At 45.5% G+C, this 27,536-nt stretch overlaps 1 protein-coding gene across 9 annotated transcripts in view; it reads right to left on the bottom strand.

Annotated features, from left to right (window-relative positions):
• RREB1 (ras responsive element binding protein 1) overlaps window positions 1–6,102 on the bottom strand; it is a 144,199-nt gene extending 138,097 nt beyond the window's left edge. For 3 of the 9 annotated variants that reach the window (XM_055390778.2, XM_004043238.5, XM_055390781.2), the window contains exon 1: window positions 5,602–5,870. The gene's annotated coding sequence lies outside the window, so the exon portion shown is untranslated. The other 6 variants (XM_055390776.2, XM_004043239.5, XM_055390780.2 and 3 more) reach the window with 6 other exon arrangements.
• Between the last annotated feature and the right edge of the window lie 21,434 nt (window positions 6,103–27,536).

The raw sequence follows: 27,536 nt of genomic DNA, 5'->3' as shown, positions 1-27,536 counted from the left end.
GTCAAACTGACTCTAAAAAGCAGCTGTTCTACAGGGCTAGGCTGGAGTTAGGAGTTCTGGGTTCCAAGTTTAATTTATTATCAGCCCCTGGGTGAACCACGGCACAGCTGTAAAATGGGTCAACATACCCACCCAACTCCCATAGTGTTCCTCTAAGTATAAACTTGGAATCTTTGCTAAAGGCCTCCACAAAAGCAGGGTGAAATTAACTAAGTCCTGGAAGGTATATCTGAATGAAAAAGAAAAATTTTAAAGTGATTAAACCACCAGAAGTATCAGACACTTTCATAACAATCCTATCCCATAGTCTCTGAAAAGGGGGAAAGAGATGAAATACCAAGCAAACTAGAGAAAAACAAATAGAGCATTTAAAAGCTTTATCTAATTACCCCCACTGAGACGTTTTCTCTTCAGTCTGGCTGTCTGACAATGCCTGTGGGGGTTTTCATTCTCTTTCTCCACCCACCCTCATGATGTCTGCAAGCCCTCAGGTGAATCCCTGCAGGAGCAGTCAGTACCCAGTCCAGGGACTTTACAGAGGTTTTCGAATTCTCTTAGCATTACTTGCTTGAATCACACTGAACAAACAGTCTCCACCCTCTCCCACTGCTTTTGTCTGAAGCACCTATTCAGTCAGCCACCTTTACTGATGGCCAGACTGGCTAACTTCAGTACCCTTGAAGTCCCACCAGAAATAAGATGCACCGATCGCTCCCAGTCTCCTCCTCCCCATCCGCTTCACCCCAACCCGCCACTGCCAACGGCAGAGTGCAATCCCCAGCTACACTCGGCTGCAGTTCAGACCACGCTGAACACCAGAGAACGTGACAAGAGAAACTGAGCGGAGCACAGTCGATGACACTGCCGACAGGACTGCTAACAAAAAAGGAAAAACCCCTCTCCACCTTCCTCATTCTTTTACCTCCGTAGTAATGAAAACAACAGTAGTTTTCTTTTCTGTATTCTGCCTTCTATGGGAGTGGGGGAAATGAAAAATAAGTGATGCATTTCAGAGAGCACACCGTATGCCTCCCTCTGGGTTTCATACGGTGTACCTTTTACCTTTGATATAAGGGGAGGTCCCTGCAACCCTCACCCCCGTGTGGAAATCACTGTCTGACCCTTGCTCTTTGAAAAGTGCCATGGCTACTTCTACTCAAAAATCACTGTCTAAATCAGGAAAGAAAGAGAGAAAAGAAACAGAAAGAAAATACATTTATCAATTTCTTAATTATATTTGGACATAAAAAATATGACTCAACACTGCCTGTTCAATAGGTCAGATGTACACAAATTAACCTTGAAGCAGGGAAACTTTTGGCTTACAACAGGCTTACCATTCAACCAAGAGATGACAGTTACTCATCATGGCTTCAATTAGATTTCAACCATTTTATCTCAATGAAAAACTTCAAGATACCTGAACATACTTTTGGCAGAAATGTAATGTACATCACACCTATTTTTGTTTTCTGACATTTGGCCAGTCCTTCCAAAGATACTCTGAACCTAATATAATTATTTTTAAAAAGATAGCTATGAACTGGGCGGAATAAACTGCACTAGGGAGGTGGAATGAAATGGAGGAGAAGCCCTATCAAAACCTAATCTAAGGGAATGGTAATCTCAGTAAAGGGGGAAAGAAAGCTATTGTCCCCTTATCAGGACAGACTACATTGCATACTTTCTATTGATACTAAATTGCATTTCTATCTTTGAATACAAATCTGTTTGATGCGGAATAAAAGACATAACTTTATGGATTATGCAGAATTTCCAAAACAAACCAAGGAATCAGTTATTAATACTAGAAATAAGAGGGTACTATACACACAAATCCTCAGGAAGGTTCAACCTGAACACACTGGTAATAGTCAAGAAGTCCACCAGACAAGCTGCCATCTGACACCACAAGGCTGGTCATAGAGTACTGAACTTCAATTACAGACACTTACAAAAGAAAGAGATTATTTAAATATAATAACAAAACCAAAACAAACTTTAACATCCTACCTTCCCAGGTCAAAGGACATAAAAGATTCAGAAATTAACTAAACCTAGTAAATAATGTAACACAGGGAATGACTCCCTTTCAAAAATGCTTCGGTTAATTTTAGCATCCTTCTGTTTAGCTGCTTAGCAACCCTTATCCTATGACCTTCTAAGCACCACCTACTTTTCAGAAGGATAATGAATAGAAACATCAAAAGAATTCACTTCTGTTTCCAAAGAATATATTTAACCAATTCTTATAGGAGTTAAATTTATATTAATTATGCTGAGCAAAATCCTAAAAGGGTAGCATTTTAAAACTTCATTAACTAGGACATTTCCTTAGCTGAAGGTGATAAATGATGTTAGCAAGCAAGCATAAGATAGCAAGCAAAGACTTCCTAACTGACCTCAGAAGTGGAATAACGCAACAGTTCAAAATTGAAGAGCAAAAACGACCTAAGGCAGCTACACTGTACAATGCCTGGCACACAGCAGGTATCCAATAAACTGCTGTTGATCAGATGCTGGACTAATACGTGTAGGTTTCTTTTCTTCCTTCAACACGCTGTACCTGTGCTGGATACAAATAAGGCCTTGGGAGTCTGCCTGAAGAAATTTTAAAGACCCTTCAATCAAAAGGTCGCTTGTTGGATGACGTAACTAGCTAGGAATGGATGCACCACCTGTACCAGCTCAATAAGACGCATGTTCCCCATCACATAACAAATACTTGTCTGCCATAAGGGCTTAGAGTCTGATTTTCTGATGAGAAATAAAGCAGTATCTAGAAAAACCCAGAGAATGATATTCCACAAAACAGTAAGCATCAGCAGCATTTCTTAAGAGTATTACACATCCAGCAAATCCTCTTTAAAAACAAGACATTCTAAAATGCAACCAGTTTAGCAGTATTTTTAAGACAAAGACAATGCAAGTTCATTAACCTAAAATGGAGCACAAGCTAAGCAAATAACTAAATCAAAGAGTTCTTCTCTCCTTTTCTTTTGTAAAAATGGGGGAAAGGTATTTTTTTAACACATTTAAAACTTGATTAAAGCCATTCAAATGTTTAATTCATCAGTGTAACCAAAGCTCAAAGCACATCAAAGCAGGACCCATCAGCGGGTACCCAGAAGGCTCCCTCCAAAGGGCAGAGGTAAACACATACACACACACACACACACCACCCCTAAAATTAGTGATCCGTCTTTGTATAAATTACTTGTAGAGTAGCTCGAACCCATTGCTTCAGAAGTTCTGTGGACTCTTGAAGATAGCACAAAACTCAACGTTTGTTTTTCAAAGAGGTTTTAGCCAACACTTTGGCCTCTATCTAACTCAGACTTCCGGGTTGAAATATGTCTTAGAAACTATACCTGCCTACTTGAAAAAGCACCAAATCTAGAGGATGATTTTCATGGGTGTGAAAAAACAAAACTAAACCACATTCTTTTCTTGGCAGTTCTCTTTTCCCCACCTTCCACTTCAATTAAACTTATTTCAGAATCAACTCGCACACATGCAGGGTCCACTACATATATAAAGGGGAAAAAAATATCAAAAATAATGGAGATGCACTAGCAACTCTGCCTTTGCAGAAATCATTTCAAGTCTTCTTAAAACAGAAATTCCTCGCTATTTCCAGCAACACCATTCAACAGGCAAACTTTATTTCCACTGGCTTTTAAAGAGCTAAGCTTAAATCTAAACTCTAAGAGGGTTCAATTTTCTACTAATGAAAACCCCCGGACAGGTTTTTCAACATACCAAAACGTTATATTTTTTTATTCACCCTTTTGTCTCTCTCCACATCCACCACCATCACAAGCAGCAGCAGCAGGAGCATCCTCAAACGAAGAAAACCCCTCCAAAGTGCCCCGAATGTGTGCTGCTGCTGGCTCTGAAGCCGTGTAGAATTTCGTAATGGAATGTGAACTGCTCGTCCGGATCTGGGCTCACGTTCTATCTCCTAACCAGTAAGGAGCGAGGGAGGGCAAATCTGCTGAGCAAGGAGAAATACTTTCCTCCTCTTTTATAACCCATCACGGATGCACGGCGGCCGAGGGGCGCGAGCTGCACGCGGCGCCTGTCAAGCGGCCCGGGCCCGCACCCCGTGGGGTCCCCGCGTCCCCCAGCTCCCCGCCCCGCCCGGAGAGAAAGGTGGCCTCGCCCATCGGTGGGCTCGGCCGACGCGCCCCGCACTCACGCGCGGCCGCGGAGCAGGTCACATCCTCGACGCGCCCTTGGCCCGGTCCAGAAAACACGCCGCTTCCCAGGGAGGGGGTCGGCGACGGGAAGGACCTCCCCTGCTCCTTAGCAACCATTAAGGTCGCAGTTTCCTAAGAGACCGCGAGCGGGGAGGGGGCGCGGGGGGCCCGGCCCGAGGCTTGTGCGGGAAGCTGGGGGCGGGGGGGCAGCAACAGGCCCCTTCCCCCCACCCAGCTAGACGCCGGGGGCCGGGATGGGAGGAGGAAGGGAAGCCCCAGAACTCGTGAAAAACTGGTCCAGCGGGCGGCGGACAAAAGTTTCCGAGCGCGCTCCACAGCTGGGCGGCGGAGCGGGCCCCGGCGGCCGGCCCCGCCTCGGATGCTCCCGGCCTCCTTCCTGTGCTCGTGACGGCGCCGAGCCCCCCACCCCCCCCCCCCGCCCGCGAGGCAGGCTAGCTCCACACCGAGGGCTCCCACGAAAACACTCACCCCGCCAACGGAAGGGCGAGGGAACAATACGTGCCCGCACGGCTAGGGCCCGGTCCCCTCCTCCCCTGGCCCCCCGGGGCGATGGTCGGCGTGACCACGACCGCCAGCCGGGAACCGGCGAGGGCGCGGGGCTGCCCGCGGCCCCCTCCCGGCCGGCGCCGTCCGCTCGGGAGGATCAAAGTCCGCAGAGCAGGGCGCGGCGGATGCTCCCACCGAGCAGCCCCGAGCAGGCACCCCCGCGCGAGCACCCCGGGCAGGCACCCCCGGATACCTTACGGCGGCGGCGGGAGGGCGGGCGCCGTCATCTCCGCGCTTCCCGGCCCGAGAGGGACTCGAAAGTATGTAGGAGAAAAGTTTCCCCTCCCACATGGGGGGGAGGATGTCGAGGGAGAGAGGGCGGAAGATGGAGAGCAGCGCTGGGAAGATGTTTCTGGCCGGCGGTGCGCGCACCATCCGAGTCCCGGCGGTGCTGGTTAAAAATAAACTCGGCGGCGCGGGTCGGGCCGGATTCCTGCGCTCGGACGGCTAATATGGATGCGCATCAGGTCCTGCTGGCGGGGCGCTGCGGCGGCTCGCGCTGGGAGCTGGTTGGCAGAGCCGGCGGCTCGGGAAAGGGAAAAGAGCGGAGGAAGGGGAGGAGGAGGAGGAGGAGGAACAGCCCGGCGCGCAGCCCGAGGGGAGAGGGCTGCCCCGCTCATCCCTGGCCGCCCCGCCGGCCCGAGCGCACGCTGCGCGGAGTGGGGCGTGCGGGTCCCCGGCTCCGGGACACACCGAGTTTCAAAAGTACAACGCACTCTGCAGACTTCACCCTCCCCATCCCCAAAGTTCTTTAAAAGGTCGCTCTGGCTGTGCCCCAGACTTCTCGCTGCCGCCGGAGTACCGCGAGTCGGAATCCGGGGCACGTACTTACGGCCGGGCAGGACGCTTGGCTCCCAGGCATGATGCGTTGGGGACCGGTGGGCTTCAGGGAGAGACCGAGGAGAGATGCAAACTTGTTCCGGAAAAGGAATCAAAATGGCGTTTCTGGATGTGCAAAGTTCATCAACTCCGCAGTCACTTCCCCTCCTCCTCTTCTCCCACAGGGAGGGAGGTGGGCGAGGAGCTGGCGACCCCGGCGCCCCAGCCGTCGTCCCGGCCCCCGTCTCGGCCCCCCGCCCAGCTTCCTCGCCCGCACGCTCGGAGTCTCGCTCTCCCCCTCTCACCCTGATAAGTAGACACATCACGTGTTGCTCCTGCGAGTCTCCTGGGGACGTGTTACTGAGCGGCCGCGGCGGCGGCGGCGGCGGCGCTCGGACTGGGGGGGTGAGGGGGAGGACCGCGGTACCCGCCTGTCCCCACCGCCGCCCCCGCCCCGACTTTAGCAGGGTGACCGCAGTTGCCATCCCGGGATGGATGGAGGTGGAGTCCCCTCCCCACCCCCCACCGCAGCCCCAGGTTTGCCCTACGCCCTCCCAAGGCGCCCCGGGCCATGGGAGGGCCGGGCTGCCCGAGGGGAAGGGTCCGGGAGGCCGCGACTGAGTGCGATCCCAGTCGTCCCGTTGCTCGCCGGCCACCTTATTCGGCCACCGCGCCCCCTCCCCTGCAGCCCCTCGCCGCGGGCGACTCCCCGCCCCCGGCTTTCCATCACTTCACTCCGCAGTTTCACTATTTTAACGGAGGCGGGGGAGACACGGTGATGCCTCGGAATTGCGAGAGGGGCACCTCGGAGGCGCTGGAGTTGGGGGGATGGGGGGCGTAGGGCTCGGGGCCCTGGCCTGACGCCGCCCCTCTGGGTCTCCGAGGCATCTGCGAGGGGGAGCCCCGCCCGCGCCGTTTCCTTTCCACGCGGTCCTCGCTCTGCATCCAGGTGGGGCGAGTGGATGATGGGGCAGGAGATTAAGGAGCAGGCGCTTCACCCCGCCCCTAGCTTCGAGCTGTTTCTCTCCCGGGGCCATCCTTCTTACTCGAGCTGCCGCCCTGAGTGTGCTTGCCGTCTAACAAACTCAACTCCGACCCGACTTTGGTCCCCTTCCCTTACCCACACCCCACAAAGGATGCTTCAGCGGGGAACTGCCGTGGCCGCCAGGGGCTGAGGACGGTTCCTGCCGCCACTGTGTCCCCACCCCGCGATGGAATGGCTGATGCTGTGTCATCCACATCGCCCTCCAAGGCTTCAGAGAAGCCACACGCAGTATCTCTTTCTCTCAGAGGGCTCCTGTTTCAACTCTGAAAAGCAGGGGCCCTTCTCCGAGCCGCTCTTCATCTCTCCAGCTCCTGCCACCACGCTTCGCACTGGCTGCCTTGCCCCAAGTTATCACGGAGCCCAGAGAAACCAGGCCTGGGCTGTGCTTCCTCCATAAAGCAGCTGCCATGTTTCCAACTGTTAATACTTCTCCTACCGAGGTTCTGAAAGGGGTCTGTTATCAGCCTTTGGAAACATCTTCTGAAAGATAAGGATGATTGTGGTTGTTGAAAATAAACACCCCCCCCCCCGCCCCCGTAGTTCTAAAGAAGAATGTCCAAAGAATACTACAGTAGAATTAAGCGTTTGAGTCTGGTTAGGCAAGATGATGTTATGCAGGCAGAAAGCTGGCTACTTTCTATTTACTATGACCTTTGACCCTGGCTCCACCACACCAGCTCCTCTGAGAAGGCTTGAACACCATGGAGAGTTGTAAGCCCAACTGTGGGCCTTTAATTTGAGCCCTTCCATTGACCTCTAGTTTTCAGGCCTGCAGACAGAAGTGTCTGTCTCGGGATGGGTCCTGGCCAGAATAGAACTCTTTAGAACCAAGGAAAAGCAGCTGGACCATTAGGTCTGATGTGAGATAAGTAGGCTAAACCACTGCCCAAGAAGGAGCTGATTCAGCTGGCTGTTTCTCTGACTTTCAGTCATCAAAATTAAGTTTTCGGAACCTGTTATGTTTCCCAGGGTCTACTGTTTACTGAAGAAAACTCCATCCAGAGAAATTTTAGCGGTTGCATTTTTCTGAGCCTCCCCCAACCCCGCCGCCCCCAAATGTATTATCAAATGCTTTTTTGAAGACAGGCCAGTCGTGGAGGAGATGGGCAGGTCTCTAGACAGGAATAATAGTTCACATTGCCATCATAGAATAGGTGTCTTGTGTTTCTAAGTTGTAATGTGTTCCAATGAGGGCAGAGGAAGGGCCCTGTGGGGAATGCTACTTTATTTACTCACTTTGTCTCTGATTCAGGAGCTAGCCTTTCCTGGTCTCCCCATTCAGGGATAAGTTTTGAATAGGAAAAATATCAAAATTGGAATTTTATGCATAATTTAGCAAATCTCCAATGCTATATGAATTTTCATGACAAATTGCCACCTGTATAATGCCATCTAGAAAATACTGGCAACAAAAAAGATTGAAAACAGTTTTACTACAACTTTTTTTAATTTTTTTTTTTTTTTTTTGGAGACAGAGCATCACTCTGTTGCCCAGGCTGGAGTGCAGTGGTGGGATCACAACTCACTGCAGCTTTGAATTCCTGGTCTCAAGTGATCCTCCACCTTTAGCCTCCCAAGTAGGTGAGACTACAGTGCATGTCACCACATCTAGTTAATTTTAAAAGTTTTAGTAGAGAGGAGGTCTTGCTATGTTGCCCAGGCTGGTCTCAGGCTCTAGGGCTCAAGTGATTCTCCCACCTTGGCCTCCCAAATTGCTGGGATTACAGGTGTAAGCCATTGTGCCCAGCCTATTACATGTTATATTTTAAAAATTGGAGTATCATGATGCTGGGCCCTGTGTTTCTCATTTCTAGCTAATAAATAAACTTGGCAGTCAAACCACCTGTTCAGGAGTCATGCTATCTAAACCATGATGAGATGCCACTTCACACCCACTAGGATGTTTATAATAAAAAAACAGACAATAAGTGTTGAAGAGAGTATGGAGAAATTGAAACCTTCATACATTGCTGGTGAGAATGTACAATGATGCAGCCACTTTGAAAAATAGCTTGGCAGTTCCTCGAAATGTTAAACACAGAGTTGCCATATGACCCAGCAATTCCGCTCTTAGGTACATAAACAAGAAATGAAAACATATGTCCACATAAAAACTTGTACTCAAATATTCATAGCAGCACTATTCACAATAGCCAAAAAGTGGAAACAACTCAAATATTCATCAGTTGGTGGATGGATAAACAAAATGTGATATAGCCATACATAGACTGTTATTCAGCCATCAAAAGGAATGAAGTACTGATGGCACGACACAACATGGATGAATCTTGAAAACATTATGCTAAATGAAAGAAGTCAGACCCAACAGGACAAATAATGGATGATTCCGTTTATATGAAATGTCCTGAATAGGCAAATTGATAGAGATGGAAAGTAGATTAATGGTTGCCTAGAACTGAGGACTAGGGAGAAGTAGGGATTGACTGCTAATGTGTGGGGTTTCTTTTTGGGATGCTAAAAATGTAGTAGGCCAGACTACTCCTCTCCCCACCTCCTCCTTCCTCCCTCCTCTTTCCACCTCTCCCCTTCCCCCTCCCCGTCTCCCACTCTCTCACTCCCTCTCACTCTGCCATATAAGAAGTATCTTGCTTCCCATTCACAAAACAACAGCAACAACAGTGTAGACCAGGCAAGGTGGCTCCTGCCTATAATCCCAGCACTTCGGGAAGTCAAGGCAGGGGATTGCTTGAGGCCAGGGATTTGAGACCAGCCTGGCCAACATGGTGAAACCCCGTCTCTACTAAAAATACAAAAAATTAGCTGGGCATGCTGGCGGGTGCCTGTAATCCCAGCTACTTGGGAGCCTGAGGCAGGAGAATTGCTTGAACCCAGGAGGTGGAGGTTGCAGTGAGCTGAGATCGCGCCATTGCACTCCCGCGAGACTCTGTCTAAAAAAGAAAAAAAAAACATCCTGGCCAACATGGTGAAACCTCGTCTCTACTAAAATACAAAAAAAAATTAGTTGGGCTTAGTGGTGTGTGCCTGTAGTCCCAGCTACTGGGGAGGATGAGGCAGGGGAATCCCTTGAACCCAAGAGGCAGAGGCGGAGATAGCAGTGAGCCAGGATCGCACCACTGCACTCCAGCCTGGCGACAGAACACGACACCATCTCAAGGAAAAATAAAAAAAAATTAAAAACTTAGCCAGACATGGTGGCATATGCTTATAGTCCCAGCTACTTGGGAGTCTGAGGCTGGAAAATCACTTGAGCTTGGTAGATCAAGGGTGCAGTGAGCTATGCTTGTGCCACTGCATTCCAGACTCAGCGACAGAGTTAGACCCTGTCTCAAAAAAATTAAAATTAATTAAAATTAAAGTGTTTTAAAATTGATTGTAGTTAGGGTACACAACTCTAAATATACTAAAAATCCATTGAATTGTGCATTTTAAATGGGTGAATTGTATGGTATGTGAGTTATATCCCAATAAAGCTGAGCTGTATAGACATATATGGAATTGTGCTGGGTTCTGTAGTGGAGAACTGATACAAAAATGGGTAATTTATAATCTGTGCCTTAAAAGAGCTTGCAATCTGATCTCTGCATCCTCATGATGTAATCATGAAATAAAATAATATGTAATATAATATATATTATCATATTATATATAATTATATTATATATTATATATTACATAATATATGATAATATATATTATATTATATATATTATATAATATATATAATATATATTATATATTATATATTATATAATATATATAATATATATTATATATTATATATATTATATAATATATAATATAATATATATTATATCATATATTATATATATAATATCATATATTATATATATAATATATGATATATATATTATATTATATAATATATTATATGTTATATTATTATATATTATATAATATATATTATGTTATATTATATATTATATTATATTATATATTAATATATAATATATATTAATTAATATATAATATATATTAATTAATATATAATATAATATATATATTATATATATATTATATATATAATATATATTGCATCTGCTGCTGTTTTTAATTCCCAATCTTCATCTACTGAATTTCTAGTCATTCTCCATGGCCCAAATCCATTACTTTCTCTTCCATGAAGCTTTCCCTGATCACTCTTCTTAGAATTGATCTTGGCTAGGGGCAGTGGCTCACACCTGTAATCCCAGCACTTTGGGAAGCAGAGGTGGGCAGGAGTTCAAGACCAGCCTGACCAACCTGGAGAAACCCCGTCTCTACTAAAAATACAAAATTAGCTGGGCATGGTGGCGCATGCCTGTCCCACGAAGACTTCTGAATATTGGCTGTGGAAAAGCTTAGGTATCAAGGGCCTGAACTAGGGTGAGGGTAGAGGAGGTCAAGAAGCACTTCAGAGGAAGAACTCACAGAGAAGCAAGCGGTGGACCCGTAATGGAGGGGAACGAGGGATGGGGGGTGAGGTGCAGAAATCAGGGCCAAGATGATGCCTGGGTCTTAGCTAGGTAGCTGACAGAAGGACAAAAATGAGAAAGTCAGGGAGAAGGGGAACCCATTTGAGGTGGAAGGTGACAGAGTAGGTGATATTGAGCCTGGAGGTAGAAATAAATGGACAACAGAGCTAAGCTGTGGAAGAGGATCATGAAGAAAAAAGGTGTGGATGCTGGAGAAGGCTACTTGGATGAGGTCTCACAGCTGTGTAGGTGTCCCCAGGCAGAGAGGAGGGGGCAGGGCACTCCAGCCAGAGTGGGCAGGGAGCTGCAAGCACAAGGGCACAGAGGCGTAAAACAAGGTCAGTTTCCTGAACTGCAAATACCACCCTCTGGAGCTGGAGCAGCAGAGAGAGGAGGGGAGGCAGCCAGAGATGGGGCTGTAGGAGTAGCCAGTGGGCCAGATCGCCAAGAGCGCTATGCACAGCGGACTTGGACGTTATCCAGCAGTCAGGCCGTGAAAGGGCTCACGGAGGAGGGTACCGTGGAGGATGGTCTGGAGGATGGCAGGACGAGGCAGGAGGGGGAGTTAGGAATTAATAGTAATAGAAGAATTTAGTTAAGCAAGAGTAAAGACCTAGGGAGGCACTGGCTGTAGGGGTGGAAGAGGCACTGGCTGTAGAGGTGGAGAGGAATGGATTCATCTGGGACATAATTAGGCCATAGAATCAACAGAACTTGACCAACTGACTGTGAGAGGAAAGGAAACAATCTGTCTGGAGCACTGACCAGGGTGTGTGGCAACAAAAGAGGTGAAGCTGCCGCAGCAGTTAGCGTGACCCGTGGCAGTGCAGGAAGGACCAGAGACAGGAGATGTGAAGGGGACAGATCCGCAAGGCTTGGTCCCCGTTGGTTGTGGAGTGAGAAGTCGTGGGGTTAAGAAGGTCGATTCTCTGGGCTTGGCCTTAGATAACCGGATAGAGGGTGGGTCCATTCACCAGTGGCATGAGTCGTGGAGGGGGGTGCGACTTGTGGAATTGGAGAGGAGGGGAACTCAGGAGGGAGGCCTAAAGACACGTCTAGGTAAAGAGACCATGGACAATGACAGGCTAGGGCAGGACCCAAGGAAATGGCTGCAATTCAGTGGAAAAAGAAGAGGGAGTGATAAGAGCTCCTTCTCTTTTGCCTCTAAAGAAGCAGAACAGCTAAGGGAAAAGGTGGCCCACAGTGTTAAAACACAGAGAAACCACACAGAATGTGGGATAATAGATGTTGGAGACTTGGAGGGGTGAGAGGGTGGCAGGGGGTAAGAGTACTTAATGGTACAATGTACATCGTGCAGGTGATGGTTACACTAAAAGGCCACACTTCACCACTGTGCAATATATCCATGTACCAAAACTGCACCTATACCCCTTAAACTTATGCAAAAAGCAAACAAACAAAGAGAAACCAAGGCAAGTGGCAGAAACAAAGGCTGAGAGCTGAGAAAGTGAGTTCATGTGAGTATGGTAGGCAGGGGCCAGAAAGCAAGGGGTTAAACAGTGAGTAGAAGAAGAGGAAGTGAAGGCCCTGTGCTCTGGCGTAAACTTAGGTGAGAAAGGAAGGGAAAGAAAGAAAAATAACAATAGCAATGACCATTAACAGTTAGCATTTATTGAAGGGCTGACTGCCCAGGCCCTGCTCCAGGGCCTCCTCTGTATAGTCTGGCTCTGTGCCCTCCACCCTCACTCAGGTGGGTGCCGTTACCATCCTCATTTTGCAGCTGATGAAACTGAAGCAGAGTGCTTCCTCAACTGCCCAACATCTCCCAGCTGGGAAGGGGTAGCATTGAGAGGCAAACCAGGCAGCCTGACCCTGGAGCCCACACTTTTTTATTGTCACTGTCATGGTTGCTGTTGTTAGCCTATTAAGAATTAAATAGTTTACTAATTTAAAAAATATCTACCACAAAAATTAGCTGGGCATGGTGGCATGCGCCTGTAATCCCAGTGACTCGGGAGGCTGAGGCAGGAGAATTGCTTGAACCCGGGAGGCAGAGGTTGCAGTGGGCCAAGATTGCGCCATTGCACTCCGGCCTGGGTGACAGAGTGAGACTCCATCTCAAAAAAAAAAAAAAAACCTACTTAATTGTCTTGACTAATCTCAATAAAACCCTCTTGATTGGAGTTTTGCAGTAGGGCCATTGTTGTCTGTGCAGTTGTTTTACAAGGATTTAATTAGAAGGATAAGTAAGTGCACATTTTTAAGTATTGCTAATTTGGTTTATAATCACCCCTCCCTCACATGAACATAAGGTACAAATCTCTTTCTGTTCTCCAAGTATTACGTTCCATATGTGCAGAATAAATTCCGAAGCTGTAGCTGGGTATTTTGTAGATTCCAACATGCCTAGCATAGCAAAAGGCTAAAGATGAACTAGCACAGTAGAGTCCACATTTTCAGTGTCTACACCAGTGGTTCTCAACCAGGTGATTCTGAACCCCAGGGTATGTTTGGCAATGTCTGGAGACATTTTTTGGCTGTCACAAGCTGGGGGAAATGTGCAAATGGCATTTAGTGAGTAGAGGCCAGGGATGCTGCTTAACATCCTACACTGCATAGGGAAAGCCCTCCACAGCAAAGAATTATCTGGTCACAAAGGTTAATAGTGTTGGGGTTGAGAAGCCCTGCTCCACAGTGCCTTGGAAATTATCTCTAGGAGCTGGGTGTGGTGGTGCACACCTATAATCCCAGCTACTTAGGAAGGTGAGGCAGAAGGATCTCTGAGCCCAGGAGTTTAAGACCAGCCTGGGCAACAACATAGCAAGACCCCATCTCTTAAAAAAAATTATCTCTGTGAGTATTAGAATGTGGAGAAGGGGTTTTAGAAGGGTTAAACCACCCAAACAATTTATGTCAACAGGAAAGGAATGCAGACCCAGAGAGGGAGCGTATAGAGATGTATGAAACAACATTGGAAGGGAGGTGAGAGAGAGTCTATGGCACAGGAGGAAAGGCAGAGATCAGCCTAGGAAGGAAAAGAGGACTACTTCATCTTCTAAGATGAGAGAGAAGGGGGAAAGAATAGTAGGAACACACTGAGAAATATATTAGTGGGAAAAGGTATCTGCTGGCCTTGACTGTGTAAGGCAGCATTGAGGAGAGTAGGGGTGGGGCCCGGGGCTGAGGGTAAGGAGAGGAGAAGGCAGGAACTGGTGGTGGAAGACCAGGTGTTTCAGCTTCCTTTCAATGCTATGGGCACCCCAGAGGGGAGGAAACTTACAGTGGGAATGATGACTGGCAGCTGGAAATTCAAATCAGCAAGGCAGACACAAAAGTGTCCAGAAGAGCCACAGAAGATGTCCAGAGGTTTCTGGATGTGATTGGGTGCCAACGTAGGCATGCCCAGGTCCAAATGGAGCCAGGAGGATAAGGCGGGAAGGGGCTGAGATCTTGAGAACTGGGAGTGGTCGAGGGGGCCTGAAGATGTGGAAGGAGGCAGGCTTAGTGGCTGGAGGGGTGGCAGGGGGGTGAAGCAGGTGCAGGGAAAGCAGGAGGGGTGAGGGTGGGAGACACAGGGTCAGAGCCCTTGAGGGGCAGACGCCAATGACTCTAAGATGGAGCAGAAATCCCAATCACTGGGCTGAGGAGGTGGAGCAGATATGAAGCCTGAATAGGACTTGGTCCCTGACAGAGATGGTCTTGTCTCCAAAAATGAGGAAGCGGAGGGGTTGAGAAGAAAAGTATGGAGCAGCTACTTAGGCTTTTGTGAAGGAGGTGTGTCTTAGAGATTAGAAGAGGGGAAGAGGCAGGTAATCAACAGATGACCCCGGCTTTACCGTAGGTGTGATGGGCTGAAGTGTCCCCCAAAACCCATATGTTGAAGTTCTAAACCCCAGGACCTCAGAAAGTGACTGTAGTTAGAGAGAGGGCCTTGATTGATTGATTGATTGATTGAGACGGAGTCTTGCTTCGTCGCCCAGGCTGGAGTGCAGTGGTATGATCTTGGCTCACTGCAACCTTCACCTCCCAGGTTCAAGTGATTCTCCTGCCTCAGCCTCCTGAGTAGCTGGGATTACAGGTGCCCACCACCATGCCCAGCTAGGATTTCACCATGTTGGACAGGCTGGTCTTGAACTCCTGACTTCAGGTGATCCACCCACCTCGGCCTCCCAAAGTGCTAGGATTACAGGTGTGAGCCACTGCGCCTGGCCAAGAAAGGGCTTTTAAAGAGGGGATTAAGGTAAAATGAAGTCTTTAGGGTGGGCCCTGATTCAATGTGGTCTCCTTATCAGAGGAGATGAGGACACAGATACAAAAATAAGGGACGGCCAGGCGCGGTGGCTCACGCCTGTAATCCCAGGCATGATTTGGGAGGCCACGAGGAGCAGATCACGAGGTCAGGAGATCGAGACCATCCTGGCTAACATGGTGAAACCCTGTCTCTACTAAAAATACAGAAAATTAGCTGGGTGTGGCAGTGTGTGCCTGTAATCCCAGCTAATCGGGAGGCTGAGGCAGGAGAATCGCTTGAACCCGGGAAGTGGAGGTTGCAGCGAGCCGAGATCATGCCACTGCACTCTAGCCCAGGTGACAGTGCGAGACTCCATCTCAAAAAAATAAATAAATCAATAAATAAAAAAGGGAAGACCACATAAGGGCACAGAAGACAACCGTCTGCAAGCCAAAAAGAGAGGCCTCAGGAGATGGACAACCCTGTCCACACCTTGATTTTGGACTTCCAGCCCCCAGAACTGTGAAGAAATAAAATCTCAGCTGTTTGGCCAGGCAGGATGCATATATAGTATACATAGTATTGTATATATACTTTTTTAATAGTATATATAGTATACAAAGTATTGTAAGGCTGGGCATGGCAGCTCATGCCTGTAATCCTAGTACTTTGGGGAGGCCGAGGCGGGCGGATCAGGAGGTCAAGAGATCAAGACCATCCTGGCCAACATGGTGAAACCCTGTCTCTACTAAAAATACAAAAATTAGCTGGGTGCGGTGGCACATGCCTGTAGTCCCAGCTACTTGGGAGGCTGAGGCAGGAGAATCACTTGAGCCAGAAGGCGGAAGTTGCAGCAAGCAGAGATCACACCACTGCACTCCAGCCTGGTGACAGAGCGAGACCCCATCTCAAAAACAACAACAAAAAAGTATCGTATATATACTTTTTTAGTGTATATATATAATATGTATATATACTTTTTTAGTGTATATATATAATATGTATATATACTATGTACATAATTGTATATATACTATGTACATAAGCATACAAATACATACACCTTGTATATACATGTAGATGTATTACAATACATATATAAAATATGCATGCATGTGAAAGATACATGTATGCAACATGCACACATATAATGTGTATACATATGTATATATCTAATATATGTACATATATATGCAAAATATGTTTGTGCATATATATTTTTTTCAGAGATGGGGTTCCACTCTGTCACACAGGCTGTAGTGCAGTAGCCTGATCATAGCCAACTACAGCCTCAAATGCCTGGACTCAAGCAATCCTCCTGCCTCAGTCTCCCAAGTAGCTAGGAATACAGGCATGCACCACTACATCTGGCTAATTTTTAAATTTTTTATAGAGAAGGGGGTCTCACTATATTGCCCAGGCTGATCTCAAACTCCTAGCCTCAAGTGATCCTCCCACCTTGGCCTCTCAAAGTGCTTGGATTACAGGCATGAACCACTGCACCAGCCCTTCATATTATATATTTTTAAATTAGATGTTTTTTTCTCACTTATAAGTGGAAGCTAAATAATGTGTATACACAAACGTAAAGTGTGGAATAATAGATACTGGAGACCCAGAAGGGTGGGAGGGGAGTGAGGAATGAGAAATTCTTTAATGGATACAATGTACACTATTTGGGCAATGGTTACACTAAAAGCCCAGAGTTCACCACTATGCAATATTTCCATATATCAAAACTGCACTTGTATGTACCCCCTACATTTATACAAAAGAAAAAAACAAGGAAGAAAAAGAAAATGAGGGGCTTAATAGTCATATTTTGCAATCAAATACATGTACTTTAAACCAATAAAAGTGTTAAGGTTACATCAAATTGCCTTTTTTTTTTTTTTTTTTTGAGACCAAGTCTTACTCTATTGCCCAGGCTGGAGTGCAGTGGCATGATCTCAGCTCACTGCAACATCCGCCTCCTGGGTTCAAGCAATTCTCCTGCCTCAGCCTCCCAAGTAGTTGGGACTACAGGTATGTGCCACCACACCAGGTTAATTTTTTGTATTTTTGGTAGAGACAGGGTTTCCCTATGTTGCCCAGGCTGGTCTTAAACTCCTGAGCTGAAGGTGAGCTCAAGGAGCCACCCACCTTGGCCTCCTAAAGTGCTGGGATTACAGGCATGAGCCACTGCGCCCGGCCAACAATGGCTTATTTTGCAGAAATATGTAAACCTGAGTGATGTGACTCCATGGTTTGTCGATTTGGTCCCATTATTTCAGAGGAACTTGGGTTAAGTGCTGATTTTCACAGGATTATTTCAATAAAGAACCCGAGGTTTTCAGAGAATAACATGCACAATTTAAACAGCTGCTAAGTGGTGGAGCCAGGATTGGAATCCAAGTCCTCTGAGTCTACAGCCCGGGTTCTTTCTGTGCACTGTATGGAATGACAGAAAAATTTAAATCCTGATCAGGCTGTAATCCAAGTCTGTAAATTCTGAGAACAATAGATGGTGTTGAGGGGAGAGGGGATGAATGCTTCCAGATATTAATCCTGTGATAAGTCTAGAATGTACATATTGTACACATACCATATACTATGGTACAGTGCTGGTGCAACAACAGATGGAGCAATGGGATCAAACAGAAAACCTAGAAGTATTTGGTGTATGGTAAAATGCACTTCAAATCAGTGGGGGAAAGAATAAAATTAGTCAATATATGTGGAACAATTTTAGAGGAAAAAATTCACACCAAATACCCACTTTGCACTAAAGATTAAAATTTATGGCTGGGTGCAGTGGCTCATGCCTGTAATCCCAGTACTTTGGGAGGCTGAGACAGGCAGATCATGAGGTCAGGAGTTCCAGACAACCTGGCCAACATAGTGAAACCCTGTCTCTACTAAAAATACCAAAGATTAGCCGGGCGTGGTGGCAGGCACCTGTAATCCCAGCTACTCGGGAGGCTGAGACAGGAGAATCGCTTGAACCTGAGAGGCAGAGGTTGCAGTGAGCTGAGATCATGCCACTACACTCCAGCCTGGGCAACAAGAGCAAAACTTCATCTCAAAAAGAATAAAAGAAAAAACAAAAAAACTTACTGCAGGCCAGGCACAGTGGCTCACTCCTGTAATCCCAGCACTTTGGGAAGCTGAGGTGCGAGGACTGCTTGAGCTCATGGGTTCAAGACCAGCCTGGGCAACATGGCAAAACCCCATCTCTATCAGAAATACAATCCTAGCACTTTGGGAGGCAGAGGTGGGTGGATCATTTGAGGTCAAGAGTTTGAGACCAGCCTGGCCAATATGGTGAAACCATGTCTCTACTAAAAATACAAAAATTAGCCAGGCATGGTGGTGCATGCCTGTAGTCCCAGCTACTTGGGAGGCTGAGGCAGGAGAATCACTTGAACCTGGGAGGCAGAGGTTTCAGCGAGTCAAAATCAGGCCATTGCACTCCAGTCCAGTCTGGATGTCACAGTGAGACTCCATCTCAACAACAACAACAACAACAATAACAACAACAACACAGAATTAGCCAAGTATGGTGTTGCACACCTGTAGTCCCAGCTACTCAGGAGGCTGAGGTGGGAGAATGTCTTAAGCCAGGAGATGGAGGCTGCAGTGAGCTGAGATTGTGCCACTGCATTCCAGTCTGGGTGACAGAGCCAGACCCTCTCACAAAAACAAAACAGTTACTCCAAGTGGATTAAAGAGCTAACTGTAAAATATGAAATGATTAAAGAACCAGAACAGGCCGGGCACCGTGGCTCACGCATGTAATCCCAGCACTTTGGGAGGCTGAGGCAGGCGAATCACCTGAGGTCAGGAGTTCCAGACCAGCCTGGCCAACATGATGAAACCCCGTCTCTACTAAAAATACAAAAATTAGCTGGGCGTGGTGGCGGGTGCCTGTAATCCCAGCTACTCGGGAGGCTGAGGCAGGAGAATCACTTGAATCCAGGAGGCAAAGGTTGCAGTGAGCCGAGATCACACCACTGCACTCCAGCCTGGGTGGCAGGCAGAGTAAGACTCCTTCTAAACAAAAAAAAAAAAAAAAAAAAAAAAAAAAGAACCAGAACAAAAGTAGGTAAATATCTATCTGATCTTTGAGGGTGTGGAAGGGTTTTTGAGGAAAAAGAAATAAACCACAAAAGAAAAGATATGTATTTTCATTTACATAATTCTAGATATACTACTATAGGTTAAATTAAAATGGAAATTACAAACTAGGAAAAAACATATTTACAGACAGAATTAATTAAGAGCCTCAGTATAAGAAAAGCTTCACTTTATTGATCCCTTATTGGGTATAAGACATGTTAAGCACTTTGCATTAAAATATCTCATCATAATCCTATAAAGGAGGTACAATTAGTACCACTTTTTTTTTTTCTTCTTGAGATGAAGTCTCACTCTGTCGCCCAGGCTGGAGTGCAATGGCGCGATCTCAGCTCACTGCAACCTCCACCTCCCTGGTTCAAGTGATTCTCCTGCCTCAGCCTACTGAGTAGCTGGGATTACAAGGTGTGCACCACCATGCCTGGCTAATTTTTGTATTTTTAGTAGAGACAGGGTTTCACCCTGTTATCCAGGATGGTCTCCATCTCCAGACTGCGTGATCCGCCCATCTCAGCCTCCCAAAGTGCTGGGATTACAGGCGTGAGCCACCGAGCCCAGCCCAATTTTTTTTTTTTTTTTTTTGAGATAGAGTCTCACTCTGTTGCCCAGGCTGGAGTGCAGTGGCACAATCTCAGCTCACTGCAACCTCAACCTCCCGAGTTCAAGTGATTCTCCTGCCTCAGCCTCCTGGGTAGCTGGGATTACAGGCACGCACCACCACACCCCACTAGTTATTGAATTTTTAGTAGAGATGGGGTATCACCATGTTGGCCAGGCTGATCTTGAACTCCTGACCTCAGGCGATTCACCCGCCTTGGCCTCCCAAAGTGCTGGGATTACAGGCATGAGCCACCACACCCAGCCTAGCTCAACTTTTGAAAATAAAGAAACAAACACCAAATGGCTATGAAGTAATGTGCCCAGGGTCTCATCACTAATAAGCAGCAGAACAGAGATTTGAACATAAAACTTTCTGAGTTCCATGCTTTTGATCTTAATTATTATGCTCTACTCACTCTTACAAATCAACATGGAAAATAACACCTCAATTGCAAAATGAGCAAAGGATGAGAAGGAACAATTTATGAAAGAAGACATATAAATACTAAAGAAACACCTTTTTAATGTTCAATCTCAAAGAAATGCAAATTAAAACAGGTAGTAAGATTTTTTTTCTTCTATCAAATTTGGCCTCCCAAATGTGCTGGGATTACAGGCGTGAGCCACCGTGCCCAACCAGGATTATACATTCTTAAAAATGTATAACTTGGCCGGGCACGGTGGCTCACGCCTGTAATCCCAGCACTTTGGGAGGCTGAGGCGGGCGGATCAAAAGGTCAGGAGATCGAGACCATCCTGGCTAACACGGTGAAACCCAGTCTCTACTAAAAATACAAAAAATTAGCCTGGCGTGGTGGCGGGTGCCTGTAGTCCCAGCTACTCGGGAGGCTGAGGCAGGAGAATGGCGTGGACCTGGGAGGCAGAGCTTGCAGTGAGCTGAGATCGCGCCACTGCACTCCAGCCTGGGTGACAGAGCGAGACTCCGTCTCAAAAAAAAAAAATTGCATAACTCGGCCAGGCTCACGCCTGTAATCCCAGCACTTCAGGAGGCTGAAGTGGGTGGATCACCTGAGGTCAGGAGTTCGAGACCAGACTGACCAACAAGGAGAAACCCCGTGTCTACTAAAAATACAAAATTAGTTGGGCGTGGTGGCGCATGCCTGTAATCCCAGCTACTCGGGAGGCTGAGGCAGGAGAACTGCTTTCCCGGGAAGCAGAGGTTGCGGTGAGCCGAGATTGCGCCATTGCACTCCAGCACTCCATCTCAAATAAATACATAAATAAATAAATGAAAAATGAAAATGTATAACTCAGTCAGCCACTCAACTTCTAAGAAGAAAAAAATTCTAGAAGCTATCTTAAAGAGATACATACTATTTATATAAGAATGATTGTCATTAGATTATTTGCCAGCATGAAAAACTGGAAACAAGCTAAATGTCTACTAACAGAGTTTTGGAACATACATTTAAATGTATTCACATGATGAAATGGCATGCTAACCATTAACAATCATAAGGTATAAGGTTATTTGAAACTGGGAATTTTCAAAATACAGTAAGAGAAAAAAAGCATCTTACATAACTGTATGTGCTGTTTTTATTTTTTAATTTTAATGTTTAATTTTTTTTGAGACTGAATCTCGCTCTGTCGCCCAGGCTGGAGTGCAGTGCCATGATTTCGACTCACTGCAACCTCCACCTCCTGCGTTCAAGCAATTCTCCTACCTCAGCCTCCTGAGTAGCTGGGATTACAGGTGTGCACCACCACACCCAGCTAATTTTTGTATTTTTAGTAGAAACAGGGTTTCGCTATGTTAGTCAGGGTGGTCTCAATCTCCTGACCTCAGGTGATCCACCCGCCTCGGTCTCCCAAAGTGCTGCGATTACAGGCGTGAGTCACTGCTCCAGCCCTGGCTAATTTTTGTATTTTTTTAATAGATAGGGTTTCGCCATGTTGCCCAGGCTGGTCTCAAACTCCTGGGCTCAAGCAATTCACCTGCCTTGGCCCTCCCAAAGTGCTAGGATTACAGGTGTGCACCACTGCACCCAGCTAATATGTTACTTTTATATCAAGAAAACAGTTATTATTAAAATATTAATAAACTTTAACCAGAAGAGTAACTAGTTTAACATTATAGAGTTACTTAAAACAAACCTATCCAATCCGTGACCTGCAGGCCCCATATGCCACAGGACGGCTTTGAATGAAGCACAACATGAATTTGTAAACTCAGCCGGGCGCGCGTGGCTCACGCCTGTAATCCCAGCACTTTGGGAGGTCGAGGCGGGTGGATCACTTCAGGTCAGGAGTTCGAGACCAGCCTGGCCAACATGATGAAACCCCATCTCTACTAAAAATACAAAAATTAGCCAGGTGTGTGGTGAACGCCTGTAATCCCAGCTACTTGGGAGGCTGAGGCAGAAGAATCACTTGAACCCGGGAGGCGGAGGTTGCAGTGAGCTGAGATCGTGCCACTGCACTCCAACCTGGGCAACAGAGCAAGACTCGTCTCAAAACAACAACAACAACAAAAAACCCCAAATTCGTAAACTTTCTTAAAACATTATCAGAATTTTTTTTTTTTTTGCAATTTTTTTTAAGCTCATCAGCTATCGTTAGTGTTAGTGTATTTTATGTATGGCCCAAGACAATTCTTCATCTTTTGATGTGGCTCAGGGACACCAAAGGATTGGGCCCCCCCGACTTAAAACTTAAATATTCCATAGTTGCATTATTCATGGGAATCAAAGATAAAAATGTGCCTGTAGGACACAAACCAGATATAAAAGTAAGGTACTAATTTCTATAACAGAAAGAAACTGGTGGTTTGGCCAGTAAAAGGAAGATGTCACCTAAAACCCATCCCCAGGCAAATTAAATTAATTTCCTTTCCATATTCAAATCCCTAAAAAATACTTATAAAGACTTCACACATGAAAAAAAATTCATGAGGGTCTGAAAGCGAAGCACACACACACAAATCCACTTCATAATGAACAATCTAAAAAGAAAAAAAAGTGCTTCACTCATGAGCCTGAAGTCAGTGACAAAAAAATAAAATAAAATAAAGACTTCACACAGACAGGATAGGATTGATACTACATCTCTTTCTTCTTAGGTAACATTAATACTATAATTTACAAATAAAGTTGTTATAATTGTATAAATCTTCCAAGATAACTGATTTCTAATTTAAAAACACTTAAAAAGAAAGAACTGAAATATACTCTCTAACCTATAAAAAGTATCAATTTCAAGCTATGTCAATATTATACTTAATGGTAAAAAGCTAGAGGCATTCCTTTTAAAATCAGAATAAAACTCCCCTGGAATGAATATGTTCACATAATTGCAGAGTATTGTCCCACAAGTTTTTCTGGTGAATACAATATGACATGAAATGGATGTGAGAGATTTAAATATTGGAAAGAAAAAGTTAATATTATCATTAATTACAGATTATATCATTGTGTAACCAGAAAATTCAAGGAAATTAATGGAAATTATTTAAAGAGAAATCTAACTGTAGTAGCCATTATTTATTGAATTCCTGTATGTAAAACACCATACTAAAGTTTTCTCAGTGTCATGCATCTGGTAAGTGGCAGAGCTGGGATTCAAACCCAAGTCTGACTGACTACAAAGACTGTGTTCTTTTGAATATCTTATTGCTTTGCTCTGTAAAGTGGACAGTTACAACACATACTCACAGACACAAACACACACACACTCCTATAGGAAGGCAATAACCATTACAAAAATACAATTTTAACACCTCATTCACAAAGCAACAAATTCAGGAAGGTTTGTCTACAACGAATAAATGAAAAACAACAAACCTAGACATACATATAAGAAGAGAGATGAAGGAAGATTTAGATAGAAAGACCAAAATTTTATTTTTAAGAAGTTCATTCTACATTAATTTATATCTTAAATGCAACTCCAATCAAAACCCTAACTGGATAAAATATTGTACAGGGAGAAATATAACAAAAATAATTCCCAAGTACATCTGAGGAAAACAAGCAGACGAGAATAGCAAATAAAATTTTCCTGAAGAACCATAGAAAGGAGTACTAGATATTAATACTCTTATAAATCTATAATAAAAGAGTATGGGAGCATGCAAGAAAGGCCAAATGAGACCCCACCTCACACCTATCAGGTGCCTATTATAAAAAAAAAAAAAAGAAAATAGCAAGTGTTGGCAAGGCTCTGGAGAAATATAAACCTTTAAACACTGCTGGTGGGATTGTAACATGCTGTAGACTTTATGGAAAGTATGGCAGGTCTTCAAAAATTAAAAATAGAATTGCCATATGATTCAGCAATTCCACTTCTAGATATATACCCCAAAGAACTGAAAGCAGGGACTTGAAGAGACATCTGTACACCCATGTTCGTAGCAGCACTATTCACAATAGCCAAAAGGCAGAGAAGCAACTCAAGTGTCCATCAACAGATGAATGGATGAACAAAAAATGTGGCCTATCCATACAATACAATATTATTCAGCCCTAAAAAGAAAGGAAATTCTGACACATGCTACAAGTGGATGAACCTTGAAGACATTAGCTCAGTGAAATAAGCCAGTCACAAGAGGAAAAACATTGTGTGATTCCACTTATATGATGTACCCAGAGTACTCCAATTTAACAAGACAGGAAGTAGAATGGCAGCTGCCAGGGGCTGGGGGTGGGGAATGGGGAGTTTGTGTTTAATGGGTACAGAGTTTCAGTTTGAGAAGATGAGAAAGTTCTGGAAATGGGTGGTGATGATGGTTGTATCACACTGTGCATCTATATACTTAATGCCACTGAACTGTATACTTAAAAATTGTTAAGATGCTCAATTTGTATGTAATTTATATTTTACCACACTTTTTAAAAAATTGCCACATGACTGCTGAAGGCACCAGTCACATCTAGTATTTCGTTCAAAGATGCACCTTGCACTCAGAGCATCCCAGTGATACAGCACACAGCTGTGGCTGGGCAAATGGGATGTCCACAGCACCACAGCCAGTTCTACATACCTAGCTGAGAGCAGGGTGATACCTGCTTCTCAGGCTTCTTCTCATGACTCAAACCAAAGACCACGGGACGCCACAGGAAACCGAATGCTGGAACCATAAAACAACGCAGAGCAATTTCTTTATTGCCATCTCCTCGGCTTAGAACTTTTCACAAAAGTAATTTATGAAGGGCAAAGTTCTCAGCCCATGGAACTCCAGGGGTTTGGCTTATCTGGTGCATACAGAGTTCTTTCCTGTTTCACAGAGAACACTGGAGGAGCTTTTCTGTGGAGCTGTGAAGGATGACACCATGTCATAAATGAAAGGTGAAAATGAGTACGCCTGAGAGGTCTGCCCTGAGTATTTGCTTCAACAGTCTAAACTCCAGTTTCAGGGATTATTTTGAGAACTTAATTTAGCTGTAGTCAAACATGCCCATTTGTAAGGGGCCTAAATAAGTCACCTGTCTTTAAGCCCAAGGTCTGAAGCACCATTCAGCTCCTCCAGCATTGTTTGCAATACAAAGATACAAGCACACTTTTCTTTTTAAAATCTGGTCCAATGGCTCTCTGAAGCTGCCTTTAGTCTTCTAAAGGCTCTTTGGCCACCTACTGGATTTTTTCAGTGCCAGAGCTGGGCAGAAAAAGAGCAACTTACTGCCCTTGTTCAAAGGAAAGCGAGAAGAGTTGCAGACTGGAAGCTAGACAGACTTTGTTATTCAGTACCCTCAGGGATTTGCAAGAGAATAGCTCAGACACAGTCTGTCACTACCCTTCTCTCAAGGAAAAGCCAATTATTTCTCCAACCTAAGGAGTCCGGCACGAATGGAAAAGCTTCTATGACATCTTTATTGTGGGCAAAAGGAGGGAAAAAGAAAAGGTGACAAAATTAAAGTACTTTGCTTATTTTTTCTAAGTTACCAGAGGAAAAATGTTTAAATGACTTGCCAGTTTTTTCCCCCCCTCATATTTAAAAAAGGATTATCAGCTACTTTCACTTTCTAATGAACAGTTCTAGTCTTCTAAAGGAATTCTGTGTGGGACATTTAATTTAAACTGAAGTCATTCTGATTAATAAAAAGATGTGGAAACCTCCTGTTCCTTTTTTTTTTTTTTTTTGTATTGAACATGTGAATTCTGTTAGTTGTGGCCCTTGAGATCAGAGAACGAATCTAGAAAAAAATGGAAGTTACGACTCATTCAGGAAGAACACACTGAAAGTGAAAGATTCATTAAGAATGCGTCTTTAATTCTCAGATGGTGCAGGGGAAGAGGAGCAGGCACACAGATGGAAGCTGAGGAAGGCTGGGCTGACGGGATCGCTGTGGGTGCAGCCAGGGTGTAGGGCGTGCTGGAAACTCATCGGAGTCATTTGAGCAACCTCGGTCATGGTTGTGGACATCAGGCTTCCAAAACTACAATTTTTCAAAATCAGATCAGAGTCTGAGAGGTGCTGGTAGTTAGGGACTGTGCCTTAGGTACTGACCCTGAAAGGTGGTGCTGCCTTGAAGGAGGCCTGGGGAGGTGACTTCAAAATGCATACCGGCCAGCGGGGGAAGGACCCAGAGCCCACCTATTAAATGAGTCTAACAGTCATTTAATAAATTGGGAAATTGGGATTCTGAAAGCTGATGTGTGACTTGCTGAAAGTCCAAAGCTACTCAGAGCAGCAAAGCTAAGCAGAGCTGAGACTTAGATTCAGACCTCCTGACCCCAAGAATTGAGAGTTCAGCAGTCTTCTATGTGAAACTCAAAAGCATCCACTGATGCTAGCATCTGTCAGAGAGAGGCAGGACAAGGCCAAGGCCACATGGCTGTGAGCTAGCATCACCAGCCTCTGCTCTGTCATCAGGAGGCATGGCATTGGTACAGATCCCTGGAACCCTGCCAAGTGCTCCAGCCTTTGAGGGCAGCCTCTTCAGCAGTGAAAGAAATCAGGGAAAGACAGGAAAGCCCCTCCAAGGTCAGCAAACCACCCAGATGGCCCCCAAGGCTTGCATATCCCTTGGGGCTTTTCATCCGCCTTGGGTCTTTCTAGGTGTTCTGGCATCTCAAGTTGCTTGAAGCATTGCTTTTATTTACCTCTCTGTTGTCTTTCCTTTTTGTCTTCCAAGCAGCTAAGGATAGCCCTTGTAGACCTGGTCTCCTTCAGTTTCCTTAACCCATTCTATATTTTTTTTTTGAGACGGAGTTTCACTCTTGTTGCCCAGGCTGGAGTGCAATGGTGTGATCTCGGCCCACTGAAACCTCCGCCTCCCAGGTTCAAGCGATTCCCTGCCTCAGCCTCCCAAGTAGCTGGGATTACAGGCATGTGCCACCACGCCTGGCTAATTTTGTATTTTTAGTAGAGATGGGGTTTCTCCATGTTGTTCAGGCTGGTCTCGAACTCCTGACCTCAGATGATCTGCCCTCCTTGCCCTCCCAAAGTGCTGGGATTACAGGCGTGGGCCACCGTGCCCGGCCCTCCTTAACCCATTTATAGTGAATTTCAGAGCAACAAAACATTGCATTGTCAATAAATCTGGATTATGAAGTTGGAAACAAATAAAAGTTGACATGTG

The sequence above is a fragment of the Gorilla gorilla genome, chromosome 5 (genome assembly GCF_029281585.2).
Source record: "Gorilla gorilla gorilla isolate KB3781 chromosome 5, NHGRI_mGorGor1-v2.1_pri, whole genome shotgun sequence".
NCBI classification, from domain to species: Eukaryota; Metazoa; Chordata; class Mammalia; order Primates; family Hominidae; genus Gorilla; species Gorilla gorilla.
The sequence above is the reverse complement of the archived record's forward strand: the minus strand, read 5'-3'. Positions and strand labels throughout refer to the sequence as shown.